At 36.8% G+C, this 15000-nt stretch overlaps 1 pseudogene; it reads right to left on the reverse strand.

The window, feature by feature from the left end:
* Nucleotides 1-15000, reverse strand: part of LOC135206830 (ionotropic receptor 25a-like) — a 55580-nt pseudogene that overhangs the window by 40013 nt on the left and 567 nt on the right.

Consider the following 15000-nt stretch of genomic DNA (forward strand, 5'->3'; position numbering starts at 1 on the left):
AGTTGCTGGAATACTTGACCATGAAGATAAAAGAAGTAAATGTGGAAAAGCGGAGGACTATACTCGGTTTTTTTCCATCTGTCCACCCGCCTGTGCTGTTTACGTATGGTAACACTGCGTCGCGGACTTTAGATAGTTCCATTCAGCTTACAAATCAACAATTATAATAATATCCTATTTCGAATATTAACGGTGTCATTTGCATACGGTAAATTATTAAAACACTTTTCAGTTCCAAATGTACACCCAGATATCCTTTATCCACCTAAAACTTTCACATAGCGTAACTATCGAAAGCCCGGGACGCAGTGTTACCATACGCAAACACCACAGGCGGGTGGACAGATGGAAAAAAACAAAAAACAGCTCGCAAAGGACCAGAGACGTGAACGGCAAATGCATGTAAGTGGCGCAAAACAGGGGAAGAGGGTTGCGTAAGTCTGCGAACTCTGTGGAATTGGCAAAAGGCAAAAAGGAATAGAACATCCAACATTCTTGATTATGAAAACAGGGAATGTTACAAGAACCACGGGGGGGGGGGGGGGGGGGGAATGGAGGGGGGGGGGGGGGGGTGGGGGGGGGGGGGGGGGGGGGGGGGGGGGGGGGGGGGGGGGGGGGGGGTTGGCTCAACCTACGACAAAGCTGACAGCATTGGCGATGAGGCAACAATTGGGAAAGCAAGTCCCTGGACCCACCTGAGAGGAACAAGAGCGTTTTTAACAATGGTTATCAGGTGGTAAATGAATCAATTAGGAGCATGCAACACACACACACACACGTACATACACGACAATACCTGACGGAACAGAAAGTAATGCTGCTTGAGACTTGAAAGATAATAATAATCTCAAATAAATAAGAGACAGAAAAGTGCAGTAAAACAACTAATAAATTGGGTGATAATATTAGGGAGACAATAATCTAACTTATTACAGACGTCATTGCGCAATTGGTCTTCAGGTGAATATATTTATATACTATATATATATATATATATATATATATATATATATATATATATATATATATATATATATATATGTGTGTGTGTGTATGATGTATGTTTTGTGCTCCTACATGTCAGTTCCTTGAGGTGTATATCACATTTATAAGTTCCTGTACAAGAAATACATATTTTAACTACACAAGGATTTTACATCATTGTGGATTGTATCCCCATATATATATATATATATATATATACAAAGGTTTTTTTTGCCACGAAGGAAAAATGAAAAAGCGAGATAACTGAGTACTTTCGGTCCTCAGTAAAGAGTCCGAATAGGACCGAAAGTACTCGGCTATCTCGCTTTTTTCATTTTTTCCATTCGTGGCAAAAAAACCTTTATTTATACATAGCATCACGTTTTATATACTTCGTGATCAAGTTATTCATATATATATATATATATATATATATATATATATATATATATATATATATATATATATATGTAAGGCCTAGGGTTTTTGATTAATAATATATTGTCTGTGTGTTCTCTGTGACCTATGGATGTGGAGAACAGTGCAGAGGTAACGACCCGAGAGTAGCTGATAATAGATTCTAGGGTGGCGTGAGATAAAAATGCTTAGTTCGAAAAGTCAATGCACGACAGTTTTATGAACTCTTCTCAAGTGCCTTTGTGAAACTGGATGCAACTAGTGTTGCGAGGCGCTAACGAACTGTGTGTTCGTATGTGCGTGTGTGCCTCTTCCCTTTAAGAGTGTCATACCCAAGCCTATGGGAGGATTTTTGACAGAGGGCTTCAACTCACAGGCAGATGCCGTGGCATTCGCCGGGAAGTTTTTTTATTAAGTGTTTATAGTGATCCGGCTGTTTGGGTGAGTGTTGAGTTACTTTAGCCAAAGGGATGGCTTGTTTGATATCTTGTGAGATGTTCCATTTATTTTATTAACTTTGGTCTTCAAACTTATGTTTGCTAACGAGTGTGTTTCTCGTGTCTTTGAAACAGACGGTTCTGGAATGCCGGGGACAAAGAATTCCCAAGAGGGGTGTAGACTTTTTTTGGTGACTAGACAATGTACTGTTTCGGGGTTTGGGGTTTTTGGGGTTAGTCTGTAAGACTGGATTACTTGATTGATTGATTTATTTATTCGTTGTTAATAAACGTTAATGTTATGACGCAACTCTCTCATTTTCATTACCTGTTAGAATGGAGAGAGAGAGAGAGAGAGAGAGAGAGAGAGAGAGAGAGAGAGAGAGAGAGAGGCTGTGTGAGTAATGCTGTGTGTGGGTTTGCCTTCCGCTCGTGTCTCACGCTTACCTTATGAATAATGGGGGGGAATCCCCCCATTAACAGTGGTGGCAGGCGGTTAAGAGGGGGGTATAAAAGTTTTCTTTCTTTTCTATGCCTAGGAACGCCAATGTAGAGATGGGTGGCCAGTTAGAAAATAAAAGGGGTTATGGGTTTTGGCTTAGCGATAGTTTTCGAACAACAAAGCCTTTGAGGGATTGTGGAAAATTGTTAAATTGTTGGATCTCAGTTGCTAAGTGAAAAGGGGTAGAGAAAATATCCGTCCGTGGGATGGGGGGATGAGGAAAGAAATTTCTATTAGGGTCATCAAATTTGCTCGTACCGAGATTCTTCAGGGCGTGAGCCGTGAGACAAGTAACTCAGTTTGGTTTGTGAGTGAGGGTTGCTAGGTGTCATCTCGCCGATCGCGTTTGTATTGTGCCGACGAGATTTACGTATTATACGAGAATTTCGAGTTTTTTTTTTTCCCATTATGGAGTGGTGAGTGTTAAAACTATTGTTTTGAAGGGAGAGGGTTTTTGTTTAAATATTTCAGGGTTATGGGATTGGTTCAAGAGGTCAACAATTTTTCTTGTCTTTGCCCCATAGTGACGTGTTTTCTTTATTTGCACGTGTTTATAATAGACGTATTCGTCTTTGTTTTTTTTTTTTTTTTAAAACACATAAGAGTGTATAGAGATGTGTTTTTTGCTGTGAAACTGTGCTTAGATAAGCATATCTGGCTTAGAGACATAGCGGCCACAATTTTACGGGCTCAGGCACATTCTGCAGAGAGGCGCGTTGCATTGCGAGGGTACTGGCATCCCTCGGGGGGATAGTTGCATGGAGGGTAATACTGGCCTCCCTCGAGAGATGGTGCAGGGGAGGGCACTAGTGTATACCTTGAGAGGGGGTCCTCAGACACTGTTCAAGGGGAGATGGGGGTACTACTGGTCTGCCTCGGGCTGTTCTGCGCTTGGACTGAGGGTTGTTCTCAGGGGGGGAGAAACCTTTTTTTTCTCATTGGGGGTGAACTCTTTTTTTTTTTCTTTTTTTTTTTTGTGGTTGGGGATGGGTTTGGCCCTTGACATTGGATGCTAAGATATCAGCTGATTGATTAGTTGATGAAGTGAAACGCCCGTAGAGTCTTTTTTTTTAGAAAAAGAGAATTTTTTTTTTTCTCCCTTGGATGAAGAGAAAAGGAAATAAAAAAGCGAATTGAAATACATTGTATGGGAGTATGTTTTTACTTGTGCCTTGAAAGACACAAATATATTGGGGAGACACAGATTATTATTTTTTTTTTTTTTATTGTGTTGGAGAAATTACTTTGAAATGCCGATGATTGGTGTTGTAATCTGTGTTTTGTGTGGAAATGGTGGTTGCATCTGGAGACATTGTCTGTCATGAGATTCAGCAATACTGTTGTATGCTATTTTGAATTTCACCTTTACTTGAAATTTTTGCAAGAGAATTATTGCTATGGAGAGTTATTATTATTGTTATTAATAATTATTATACTTGAGATGTGTCACGGGAGGTTTGCTTAAGTATAATTATCATTACGGGAGAATTGTTTTACGAGAGATTTGAGATATTTCATGGGAGATTAGTTGATAATTATTACAGATAATTATTCAAGGAGAATTATTACAATGAATTAATGGGAGAAGTCTTGTGTTAATTAATTGTTGAGTTTTTGTAACTTTGGAGAATATTCAGTGATTCACGGGGATGAGTTTTGCTGAATCTTGATGAATCTGACTGAATCTTGGTGAATTGTGTGGAATCTTGCTGAATTTTTTGCTGAATTCCTTGGAGAATGGACAAGCATAACATTGGTGGTATTTTTTGTACTGATACTGATGAGTTTTGATGATAGCAATTTTTTTTTGGTGATTTTGTGATGATATATTTCTGATACTGATTTTTTATATACTAATACGTGGGCGTTTTTTTTTTTAATGCTGTCAAGGGTGGTAAAATCCTTTTTCGAATTTGAGGAACTAACAACACATTATTCTTTTTTGTTTTCCTTTTTTTTTTATGAGTTCAGCAGATAATTGCTTTGACATCTGGTGAGTTACGGGAGATAGTGAACAAGGCCGTTGATTTTTCTTTTCTCCTTTTTTGGAAGTTAGCCATAGCTGACACAAGTTTTTTTTTACAAGGGTGAATTTGAATTTATTTTTTCTCTCCAGTTAGTGTGAATATTATCTCAGTTCATGACTTAGAGTCATTGTTCGGGAACGTGTTTGTGTTTCAGCTATTTGATGCTATAGAGAAATATATGGGAGAATTTTTTTCACTTTTTTGAATGCATACGTAATGGCACTACATTTTTTCTTCTGGATATTTGTGTTCCAGAAATTGTGAGTTTTCTTGCACAATACCTTTGTTGTATTTGTGACAACTTGTGAAGAGATAGGAAACCTTGGTTTAAGTATTCTAGTGGCTTATGCTGTAGTGCATATGGAGAAGTCTTGGCTTAGACACTTTGAATTTGGAGTTCTGTTTATATGAGTTGTGGCACATTGGTGATTTTATCTAGAACACAATTTTTCTAGACAGTTTTTTTATTTGCCGAGTTTTTGCCTTTTTTAGCAGTTATGCTAAATGGAGAGAGTTTTTATAGTTTTTGACTATAACATTGAGTTATTCTCTGGAGAATTGGAGTTAGAATTGAGATATAATTGAGATATATTATTTTGGAGATAAATTGGAGGTATATATTATTTGGGAGTTATATTTTGAGATATAATTTATGGGAGATATATTTTTTGGCCATTTTTGATATTTGCCAATGTTTGATGAGAGCTATGTTTTTTAGTTTCAAATTACTTTGCAGCCATCTTTGTTGCAAATGGAGACACATATTTGGAGATTATGGGGCAATATTTGGTGAGTGTGTGAGTTAGTTGCCTTGAGTGCACATTTTTTGGAGTAGATTTCATTTTTTGATATTCCTTTTTGGAGATATATTTTTGGAGCCTTGTTTTGTTCCACATGGAGTTATTGGGGAAATAGAGGTAAATATTTTGTATTTGCCGAAATAGAGGTGATTACTCTCTATTCTTGGAGTGGTGGTTTTTTTTTAATTATTGGCTATTGAGAAATAAGAGAGACATATAAGGGGAGGTTGGTTATTAAACAAATGGAGGAAATATTTTTATAACCGGAGTGGTGTTATTATTAATATGGTGTCTCATAATGGAGTTGGAATTAATCTTTGGCGGGTGACCTTTTTTTTTGTGGTTATGGAGTTTTTTTGAGCAAAGAGGAGATTTCTGTGGTTCTCTTTATTGGTTTCGTGACTATTTAGAGGCAGTGTCATTACTGCATTACGAGTCCTATGGATATGTGTGTGCATTTTTTATGTTCACGAGTGTGTAATTCTTGGAGAAATATAATTTGAGGCATATAATGTTGAGAGAATGAGTCTTTGAGACAGTCTTTGAACACATTAGTCATATCCTGGAGTTTAATTCTGTGAAATGTGTCTGTTAGACGTTTTTTTGAGAATCATGAGTTTCCAAACTTGTGTCTGACTGGACAATTCTTTATGCTGCTGTTAGAACATGCGTCCGCAGGCGATTTTTCTGCTGACAAGCGATGTGATGAGCCGTGTGCTGACTTTTTTCCTCTGATGATGATAGATCAGAATTTTTGCAATATCTGGAAATGCTGACAATAGCATTTCACGAAAGCGCATGTGTGAGAGTTTGCTTTCTGGCAAATTCCATAACTTTACATGGAGCATTTCTTGGGGATAAACGCGGGAGTTATGCATATTATACATGTATTATGTATTTCGTGATTGGGGAAACGTACTTGTGATTATCTTTTTATTATTTTTCTTCCTTTCCCTATGAGAGATATAATTGGGGGATTGAACTTAAGTAGCATTTCTTCCCCCCTTTTTTGGACGGGAGATTTGATTTTACCGGGAGATGTAATTTTTCGGGGGTTGCTGCTTACGTAAATGGGAGTTTGACATTAAGTCTCATTGTGATTAATTATTGAGCAGTAAAGGGGTTTTTGCTGTTAAAAGTTGGAGATTTTTTTACTGATTTTGTGGGTTGTTTAAATATCAGAGTTTGAGAGAACATTTTTTGGGTCTGGGTGTGTTACGTGATTCTTTTTTTTTTTTTTTTTTTTTCTTCTCTCTTTTTTTTTTTTTTTTCTTGTGAGAACATTCGAGTTTGAAATGTGAGTGCAGAATTCCGTGGAGTTTGCTGTGATTTCTGATTTGTTGTGTGTGCTGATGTGTGAGTTTGGAGAATTGAGTTGGAGAACTTGATGTTTTTTTTTCTTTGGGAGTTGTGATAATGACTTATGATTTGGTAGTCATATTAAGGGAGTTAATTGGGAGACGTTCAGTTAGTATTTCTGACTTTTTGAGATCATTGTTTGATAGAAGTAGTATGTCTGGGTTAATTTTCTTAGATTGACCAGTGACTTGACTGACATACTAACACACACCAAAAAAAAAAGTCGTTTCCCGACGCCAGCAAGACGTCCACCAGCCGTGAGGATGCTGCCGTTTTTGGTGATTACAAGAATTTCTACGTGGGTGATCGCGAGAATTCTACAGCGTGTCTTTTGGGGATCTACAGAAGCCGTGAGAAGTCTTCTACAATGAGGGAGGCATTCCGTCTTCCTACAGCTTGCTATAGCCTGTTGCTGTCTGTGCAGCTACTTGCAGACAAGCAAAGAGGGATATTCAAGAAATGCAGAAAATATGAGAGAAAATGCGTCTTGTGTTATTGGGAGATAAAGCGTGATAAGACTTTATTTTATAATGCCAGAGACGTGCAGTTTTTACTTGTATTTTATTTTAAGCCGGCCAGTGTTTTGTGTTATAAGCAATTTTGCTAGGCGGGGGCTAGCATATAGGGTGGCCGAGCATCTGTAAGGCCTAGGGTTTTTGATTAATAATATATTGTCCGTGTGTTCTCTGTGACTTATGGAATGTGGAGAACAGTGCAGAGGTAACGACCCGAGAGTAGCTGACAATGAGATTCTAGGGGTGGCGTGAGATAAAAATGCTTAGTTCGAAAAGTCAATGCACGACAGTTTTATGAACTCTTCTCAAAGTGCCTTTGTGAAACTGGATGCCACTAGTGTTGCGAGGCGCTAACGAACTGTGTGTTCGTATGTGCGTGTGTGCCTCTTCCCTTTAAGAGTGTCATACCCAAGCCTATGGGAGGATTTTGACAGAGGGCTTCAAGTCACAGGCAAGATGCCGTGGCATTCGCCGGGAGTTTTTTTATTAAGTGTTTATAGTGATCCGGCTGTTTGGGTGAGTGTTGAGTTACTTTAGCCAAAGGGATGGCTTGTTTGATATCTTGTAAGATGTTCCATTTTATTAACTTTGTCTTTAAACTTATGTTTGCTAACGAGTGTGTTTCTCGTGTCTTTGAAACAGACGGTTCTGGAATGTCCTGGGGGACAAAGAATTCCAAGAGGGTGTAGACTTTTTTTGGTGACTAGACAATGTACTGTTCGGGTTTTTTGGGGTTAGTCTGTAAGACTGGATTACTTGATTGATTGATTTATTTATTCGTTGTTAATAAACGTTAATGTTATGACACAAAAAACTCTCTCATTTTCATTACCTGTTAGAATGGAGAGAGAGAGAGAGAGAGGGAGAGAGAGAGGGAGAGAGAGAGAGAGAGAGAGAGAGAGAGAGAGGCTGTGAGTAATGCTGTGTGTGGGTTTGCCTTCCGCTCGTGTCTCACGCTTACCTTATGAATAATGGGGGGGAATAAATCCCCATAAAACATAATTACTATATATATATATATATATATATATTATATATATATATATATTATATATATATATATATATATATATATAAATGGAACCAATGTTTGAACAAAGTCAACAAAGCCAATAGACCAATTTAAGAACGTCACGAAAAGGAAAAAAAAAAGAAAAAGAAATGTTCTTCCATTCACAGCAAAAACGTAAGTTTTCTTTACCTGAATAATACATTCTTTTACAAATATGCTCTTCAATAAACTCCTCAAGCGGGACGGAAACTTACAAATGTCCCCTACAAGGTATTATTCAGGAGAATGACAGGTCAGCTGTCAGGCAGTGTGGACACTACGTACGTTTATGTACCAAAGACAAATTCAAATGCATTATTGACGTAAGGAATTTTGTAGGTCTTATCAATAATCCACCTTCAAAAAGGCGTAATAAAGTGATATTTGTTATTCATGTTTGGCGTCTTTATAGGTACATATATCAGATAAAACTTACATATATAATAATGTAAAACGTATATATGAATAAAACTATTTACTATATATGTATAGTATACATACACACACACACACACACACACACACACCACACACACACACATATATATATATATATACTATATATATAATATATATATATCAATTAATATATATTATATTACTTAAAAAATCATAGCAGATGCACCCGTGACTTCATTAAATAAGCGAATGCCAAAGAATAATGATATGTTAGAATCCAAGCGATTTTTGTCTTTACAAGACATTGTCAAGGATCGAGTGAAAATACGGTTGGAAAGAGCCTTCTCAGTAAACAAAAAGATCAAGAATACCAGACGGCTAATTGTCAAAAAGGGTGAAAAATCAAGAGATAATCCAGGATTATCGGATATCACAAGGTCACAAACTTTAACATAGATTTAACCCTAACAGGAACTACAACGTATCCATATACGTACTAGTCCAAACATGTAAAAACTTAATATATTAATTTTGTTGCTATCATTTTCCTGTGGTATTCGCTTATATATATATATATATATATATATGTGTGTGTGTGTGTGTGTGTGTGTGTGTGTGTGTGTGTACATATATATATATTTAAATCATGGTATTCAACGAAAAAAAATAGAACTAAGCAAAACATCAATTTACATTGACCACCAACTTATTCCCATGCATATCGAACTGCAAACAAACCCACCAGTCAACATGAGAAAAAAAAAAGAAATTAATGACTGTTTGCTAACCACCATTTATTTCATTCGCTTGCGAACATTATCGATGATGACTTTCGGGTGTGGGGCACAGAAACAACAACTACATCATAAAAGCTGTCAATCATTCTTTGTCCTTTCACTTAGCTCATGCTTTTTCTAAACATGCCACGGAACGCTTAGTGGAATATCAAACAAACTTTGTTGACATATAATTTAGTGCAGGGTGTGATCCACATCGGAAGCACATTCTTCTGGTGCAGGATAAACAATAACCCTGCTGCACAGCTGCACGTCGACTTTTGTGAGGAGTAACGAACACCCACCTGAGGGAGTGATAGAAAACAATCAGGCAAAGATCCTCTGGGCTATGGTATGAAAACACATAGGGTGATATGCACCAATAGACTAAACGTGACGTTGATTGACAAAATCAAGCAAGAAATTATCACTCCCGATGTTTCAATACCATGGGACACCAAAGTAGATGAGAAAGAGGAAAAATTTATAAGTATCAAGACCTGAAAGTAGAAATAAGAAAGATATGGGATATGCCAGTGGAAACTGTACCCATACTCATAGGAACACTAGGGCACAATCCCAAGATACCTGAAAACGAACCTGGAAAAACTAAATGCTGAAGTAGCTCCAGGACTCACGCAGAGTTGTGCTACTAGAAAAGCGCACATAGTAAGAAAAGTGATGGACTCCTAAGGAGGCAGGATGCAACCCAGAACCCCACACTGTAAAAACCACCCGTCAAATAGGATGACTGTGGTAGACAAAAATAAATAAATAAATAAATAAATAAAAAATAAAATAAAATAATAATTCCATAGAACAAAATTAAACACACACTTGGGTAAGATCTCCCAATGAACAGCAAAGTACAAATCACTATCATAAGACAATATTTTTATGCAAAGCATTACTAGTAGTTTTCTGATGGCAATGATAACATATTAATATAAAAAAAATAATAAAAAAATTAAACGGACCGATAACAATATCTGCTAAAGCAGACGCTCTCAACTTGGGGATGATGAACACCCAGGAGTTTACAAGGAGAGTTTCCTAAGGACACTTACATATCTCAATAAATGAGAGAGAATGATGAACTCATTATAAAGTTGTAGCAACTTTACCCCACCACATTATATCAAATTAGTATACAACTGTACTGTATTTTAGTATAACTGATCTGTGTGCAGTGTTAGAATGACACACAGCATGGGAAGGAAAAGAAAATCTGAAATCTAAGCTAGATGAACCACACCAGCCCTGTACAGATATCATTCAGAGCTACTAATCCTAAATTCAGAATGCTTCTTGCAGTTACATATTGTAAATCTGTCAGCTTATGTATGGGGTAATTTCTCCAAAGCAGGTGAATCATTGCATTAGCACAGCAAAAATGATAATGAATATAAAGAATATGTCAATACTTACATCATCTGTTAGTGTAACAAAAGATTTAATATGTGGTACATACACATACAGTGACCTCATCACTGACAAAATCTGTTATACTTTTGCCTGTGTAGGTCACTTTGATAAATGGTTTACATGGACTATTTAACGTTCAATTGGTAATCAATACAGCTTCAAGACAAAGACGTTGTGTGTGCTGGATAACTTGGTAGGCTTTTCTTTTATCACACTGGAGGAACATAGTACATATTAAAAACTGTCAATTTAAATATTTACCTTATCTTTTAAGCTTTAATTTCACTACTGAATTTGTAAACTTTTACTGCAATCTTATTCATTAAGTGAGGAAATGTTATATAATACAGTACAGTCTGCAATTAACCTAAAAAAATCAACTTCATTTCCACACCCTTTAAAAAGACAAATTATAATTAGTTCGGCAATGCATTATACTCTCAAACTACTTAAAAAAGACATTTTAATTTATGTGATAGTTTCATTATCTGAGTATAAAGAAAATATCTTACTGTAAACCAAGAAAAAGTTACATAAAAGGGCTACTTTTTTTATAGAACATCAGTACTACTGTATTTCTACAGCATAGGGACTGCAAGTGAAACAATCCCATGATCACTTTCTTCAACCAGGCTATTTTTGTCAGTAGAACACAAGCCTTCTCTCAGGGTGAGACCCTTACAGGGAGAGCAGATAAGGATTCCTCATGAAGAATGAGACTGCTGAACACAAGGCCAGCTTAGTCTAACTACATCACCCACCTTGTAACCTAATAGCAGAGACTATCACAGTACATGAATATTACGATATCATTTGATCATTATATTATGCATGTCTTATCCTTTTATTAAAAGAATGACCAAAAAAAAACCTTCGTTCGCAGATTTTCAACATTCCATTATGCAGGGTAATACAGTAGCTAAGTGTTGGCTGTAATAATCAGATGTCAGTCTCACTCTTCCTGTACTTTCCAAATCAGTGAGTTGTTGTTGATGGCAATTATAGCAAGCTTAAAATTATCATATATCAATATGCTTTACCATCTAAGCCAGTAAGCTCATACAACAGATTGCCAAGGCAGCAACTGATAGACCATAGAATAGAAGAGATGTGAAACCACCAAATTCTTCAGATCTGGTACCATTTTTTACTGTTACCACATCACTTCTAATGTTAGCTATGGTTTGTGATACATAAACAGCTTCCCATCTTGGAAAATTTTAAGCCTTCTTTGTGACATAAAACTCTGTTATGCTTTCTGTTATTAGCTATTTGAATGAATAAGATTAATGTAATTCTAGTACATATTGAAATAGGCAGTAACTTGCAACTCTGAAAAGCCAATCAACCAACCTGTGGTTATTCACTTACTGTGCCAAAGATCTGTAAACAATCTGAGCTTCCCAGGTCATAAAAGGCATACCTGCTGACCCTCAACATCCCAAGTTACTGAAAAGGTATAGTAGGTACAGCATGCAGAGGGATGAGAGTCAAGAGAACTGTAGTGCTAAAGAGAGATCATGGTATTATAGATTACTTTAGGGTGCAAACGTCCCAGGATACATTTATAGCACCTAATGGGATCCAGGAAGGCAAGGAGACCTCATTCGGCTAAATTAAGATTTATAGGTTGTCCTGGCGTGCATTTACAGTACACCAAGGTAACCAAATGACACTAAATTATTTGAACAGCAATATCAGGACATACTAGTTTGGTTGCATCACTACAACCCAACTGCGCACTTGCATGGATGCAACCAGCAGTTAGGTTTCCTGATTTAGGTTAGGTTATATTACTTGTTGATGTTCTTATTTTGATGCATATATAATTCTGATTGCATATCTGCTTTTTTACTATAGCAGCACAGGTTTAACTAGTATTCATGTGAATCGAACAATTTTTTCTCCCTCTTCCAAAACCTGCAGTTTCTCATCAACAAGAACAATGCAATAGATAGCATATGCTTTGCAGCTACTTTATAGGCTAACAAAGTTTTAAAATACACAATCTATACTGAGCCACTTGTCAAATCAAATTAAAAAAATTAGCCTACCTATGATAACAATTATAGCCTAATGACCTAAAACCTAAACATTGACCTAATCTCGTCAGTTTAAGTAGGTAGTCTAAGTAAGGGTGCAAAGTAAGATGGAATATACTAGGTGAAGAGAATATGAACGAAGCTACTACCTAGGTAGGTACTAGGCTAAGCTATAAGGTAAACAACCAACTGGACTGGCCAACCTACTGACTACCGCGATTGTGGCCACCCTCCGAAAAAGTACTTTAACACGTCCTGACACCGGAGATGGCCATCAGTCATGAGTTGTTGGTGGTGAGAGGAACAGCTTGAGACCTCTACTCTCCTTTGGAAGTGAGTACTTTCTCCAAAGTTAGAAATTAAGGCCATATTTTAAGATTAAACAGAGGGTAATGAAAAGTGTGACCAAACGCAGTGCACACTACCCCCAAGACGCTTTCAAAATTTTTTCTTACAACTAAAAATGTTTCGAAGACTGACGCCATCTCGATGTTTGCGGAGTCACTTGTGTCAACAAACCTCCCATTTCCTGTGCTAAATCCACACACCACTTGTACCCATAGACGCTGGGGCACTTTCATCACAACAATCGTAAACACCGACTTCCAACCACTACTTATCCAAGGGAACTACAATTTTTAGCAAAAGAAGAAGAAGAAGCGTGCGCTAGATAATTATTTAAATAAATAGTTAAACAGCAGTATAAGGTCGTGAATTGCTTAAATATTTTTACATATTCATGATTATTAATTTGAAAATGTCGTCGAAAAAGTAACTATTTAAATAAATAGTTAAACAGCAGTATAAGGTCGTGAATTGCTTAAATATTTTTACATATTCATGATTATTAATTTGAAAATATCGTCGAAAAAGTAACTAGATTCCTGACTCAAATATCATCAGTTTTGCTTGTGAACGGTACCTCCGGTGTTCTTCGCCCTCTTCAATTGTTTATCAGTGTTGCCAATTGGTATGTGTTTACCCTCCAAACTGGGTGTAAGACCTACACAAAACCGGGGAAATAAGTGAAATTAGCGTATCTATTTGTAATATATACATATTACAGCAATTTTATCATCACTGCATTACTATGACAACTAGAATTCATGGAAACAGTTTGTAAATGCATCGGCGTATGTGTGAAGCTCCACTAAATCAATGATGAGTCATTTTGCTGTAGTCTGCTTGTAAGTACTTCAGAAATATCAGTAATTTTTCGGGGTTAATTTGGTTGCAAAAATGGGATAATAGACATGAATTAAATAAGCATTTTGAAGTAACAAAGTAAAGTTAAACTAAATAATAAGTTAAGTAAACAATTAAGGGAATAAACGCTTTGCACCTCATAAACCGTGTACTCGTGCTGCTCCCGTAACTGTGTTTGTGGAGTGAGCACTTAGGAACCAGGAACCGCAACATAGTTCAAGTGCAATTGGAGTGAATTAAAACCAAAAATGTGTATAATTACAATCAAATGAGCATTGTGGAGTTTCAGTTGTGATGGCAGTGAGGATAAAACCACCGATTACATGGTAAAAATGAATTTCTGTTCAAACCATGACCCCGGGAATAAAAAGTTTCATACTTTCAGTAATATAGGCAACAAAATGCTGTTTTATTGTGCTGATTACAACTGCAATCTTGAGTAAGATCAATAAACATTACGGTAATTCTAAAGAATAACTCTGCACGGACTTTAAGGAACGTAACCGCGAATACGACATCCACTAGAGATTGAGGAGTCCAGTGTATTTCGCTGTGTTTAGTACTGGCACCTGGGGGTTAATTACAGTCGACCACCCAAAAATAACAGTAAATTCTTAGTAATAAGCAACCCAAATACTATAGGAAATTGTAATTTCCAAAGAAATACCTGACGCGGAGTTATTATTAAGATTTACCAACGTTACATAGCTAGGATACATACGCTAACATTGTTCAAATGAGTGCTGGGAAGGCTGGGAAAGATGGTGGATTGTCTGTGGTTACGAACGGCAAGTCAAGCGGTTGCCGCCATATTAGATTTCAAAACTGCCTTGAAAACATATTTTACGAAGAGTTCACATGCTTATTTTAGTTCGTATGGCGCTTTCATATATTGCATTATGTTGACGAAACTTCCATCTTTTGAATGGTTTGCTTAAAGATGTAATTGTATTCTTGCTTTCACCAATTGAATATCGAGTGAATAAGGGCCGAGCCACATGATAACGATGGATCGACTGCGGTTGTTTACCCTAATAAAAAGAATGAAAGGAGTCACTTC

This window comes from Macrobrachium nipponense, chromosome 31 (genome assembly GCF_015104395.2).
Source record: "Macrobrachium nipponense isolate FS-2020 chromosome 31, ASM1510439v2, whole genome shotgun sequence".
Lineage (NCBI taxonomy): Eukaryota > Metazoa > Arthropoda > Malacostraca > Decapoda > Palaemonidae > Macrobrachium > Macrobrachium nipponense.